General features: G+C 39.2%; 1 protein-coding gene across 1 annotated transcript in view; it reads right to left on the bottom strand.

The window, feature by feature from the left end:
- The window catches only part of RALGPS1 (Ral GEF with PH domain and SH3 binding motif 1), a 129,308-nt gene that overhangs the window by 58,797 nt on the left and 67,418 nt on the right, over positions 1 to 3,093 (bottom strand). The gene's annotated exons all lie outside the window — the stretch shown is intronic.

Below are 3,093 nucleotides of genomic sequence, written 5' to 3' on the forward strand. Positions count from 1 at the left end.
CCCTCAGCCGCTCCTCATCAGACTTGTTCTCCAGACCCCTCACCAGCCTCGTTGCCCTTCTCTGGACACGCTCCAGCACCTCGACGTCCTTCTTGTAGTGAGGAGCCCAAAACTGAACACAGTATTCGAGGTGCGGCCTCACCAGTGCCGAGTACAGGGGCACGATCTCTTCCCTAGTCCTGCTGGCCGCACTATGTCTGATACAGGCCAAGATGCCATTGGCCTTCTTGGCCACCTGGGCACACTGCCAGCTCATGCTCAGCCGGCTGTCGACCAGCACCCCCAGGTCCTTTTCCGCCAGGCAGCTTTCCAGCCACTCTTCCCCCAGCCTGTAGCGCTGCATGGGGTTGTTGTGGCCAAAGTGCAGGACCTGTCACTTGGCCTTGTTGAATCTCATACAGTTGGCCTCAGCCCATCAATCCAGCCTGTCCAGGTCCCCCTGTAGAGCCTTCCTACCCTCAAGCAGATCAACAATCCTGCCCAACTTGGTGTTGTCTGCAAACTTACCGAGGGAGCACTCGATCCCCTCGTCCAGATCATTGATAAAGATATTGAACAGAACTGGCCCCAAAACTGAGCCCTGGGGAACACCGCTTGTGACCGGCTGCCAACTGGATTTAACTCCATTTACCAATGGATTTAGTATCCTACTATTAGTAAGATCTTCTCCAACCATGGATCTAAACATAGGCTGATCTCTCAAGATTCTCAGCATGAAAAGCAAATAGAACAACTATGAAATGTTTCAAAAAACCACGTCATTCAGCCTAAAGCCTTTAACAAATGCAACGAACTCCACCTCATAGTATTACAAATCCAAGGAAAAGGCATTCCCATTTGGTCCAAGCAGAATGCCCACACAAAGGCTAAACCCATCTTTCTCTTCAATTCTTCCCAAAGGGCAAACACCTAGTGTTATCCAAACAATTCAGATATCCTACAAACACCTAGCACATCCAAATAAAAGCTCCCTGTCACCTATCAAGTTGGCACTTTATTTTTCCCAATAGACAAAACTGCAACAAACTGAAGAAATAAGACAGCTTTGTCATACACAATTTGGAATGATCCATATACAAAAGTTTCCAGGAACAGGATATTTAGACAGCTTTAAAAAGACAAAAAAGCACTCAGCACTTAATCAGGAGGTTGATCTGTATAATAATATGTCGTTTCTTATTCAGAAAAGAGGACAATCAAAGAAATAGGGTTTGGCTGTTTTTGATCTTTCGAATATTTTTATTTATAACACGATTGTCTGCAAGAGAACATTAGTGACTAAAAAACACACCACAAGAGAAGTCTCTATTTAGTCTCATTCATTGGGTATAATTTTTAGGTATTTAACTGCACTTATTTAAGGGCCCTAAAATCAATGGAGCTTAAGTACATGTTAAAGAGCTTAAAAGTGGGAAATCTTGTATTTTTCCTTGGGAGATCTTGTATTTCCAAGAACCTTGATGTTCCGGGACATAACAGCAAATTAGAAACCTGTATTTTTCTACAAAAGCAAACAATCTGAAAATGTTCATTTTAAAATGAAAATTAAATACTCAAGTAGTAATCTAGATAGGGAATCACCTTCCTAGCTCTGTAAGTAGTCAGGAATTTGAGAAATTGATCCGCACAGGAAATAGCCACCTCAGTATCTTGGCAAAGACTCATGGCAACCCGCCCCCTTCACTCTTCCTGCTCCCTGCTTCCCTCCCTTGAGCAGCTCTGTGTATCTATAGGCTGAAAGGCACCTTGGAAATGAAGGAGTGTGAATCATATGCAAGTTGGAAGAAAAATAAATGGGCCTATTGCTAAATCTGTCAAAAATGAACAGAATTACCACATTCTGGTTCAATTAAACCAGCTTTTTCAGTATAAAACTAGTGCATTGGAAAAGCTTTGGACTGCTTTAATCCCAAGTATCCAGACTACGCTACTTAATAGCACTGAAATGACCACTTTAGTCCCTGTTTTTGTGTCCTCTCTCTTTAGATATAGAAAGGAGTACGCTTTTAATTAGAAAATAACGATAACATAAGAACAGTAACTAATAAGAGGCGCTAATATTCCCCGCAGGAATCGCAGGCCATCCAGTAAAGGTACAAGAAGCTTAAAAAGCCTAAGGCATACTGAATTACTAGTGTAATATATTTAGACATGTTTCTTTCTGACATAGTAGACATTCACTTTTATAATGGAAATAATTTTTTATTAGAATAGCCACTATTTGTCCACATTTTAACTTGAACAGAAATAGAGCTTGTTTTGATCCAGTATCTTTAAACCTCTTTATTTCTCCTTTGATTAATCTAAGTGTTCTCATATTGGTTTCCTCCATTTCTTCAAAACCTGAAGATCTTTAAAACTGCTTGAAAAACGATGAACAAATACATTATGTCAGTATGGTATAGCTTTCTAAAGATGGCTATGATATACCGTGACAGTGAAATAACAGTTTGGCTTGCTAAACTGTTGATAAAAAGTAGCTAAAAAATGAACATTTTTACATTGTGAAGTTTCACTTTTAATTTTGATAATTTCTTTGCAAGATTCCTGGAAAGTTATAAATACATCTTAAAGACAAATTTTACATTAATTCAAAAAATCTTTTTTAAAGCCAGAGGTGAGAGCTAATAACCAAAAGCATCCTACACACAGAAAGTTCTGTAACAGCAAATGTTTAGAAAGGTTCTAGGGAAATAGTAAGAATTCACAATAATCAAATCAGAAACATGCTTTACATTAGTAACACAAGTAGCAAGCAAACGTTAAAAGAAATGCACTGGCGTTCAGCCAAATTACGGATTCTCAATCTGCATTAGATTATTTTAAGAGCTTGCTTGAATTTGCACAATTTTATTTTGACAATTTTTTTTCCCTTTATTTCTGGGAACATGCTGTTTCCCGACAGAAATGACCTAGGAAGTGGTAAAAATGGAGAATATCAGCGCTACTCTGAGTAAAGCAGCCTTGCTTTATTTCTCTTTTAACATTAAAGAGGACCAGTCAGTAAAAACTAGTAGAGACTACTTTAGTGTCTATGATGAAAAATACTCCATCTCTCTACATCAGTACGCACACTGTGAAAAGATTAAGCAG

The sequence above is a fragment of the Pygoscelis adeliae genome, unplaced genomic scaffold (genome assembly GCF_000699105.1).
Source record: "Pygoscelis adeliae isolate BGI_AS28 unplaced genomic scaffold, ASM69910v1 Scaffold150, whole genome shotgun sequence".
Classification (NCBI taxonomy): Eukaryota; Metazoa; Chordata; class Aves; order Sphenisciformes; family Spheniscidae; genus Pygoscelis; species Pygoscelis adeliae.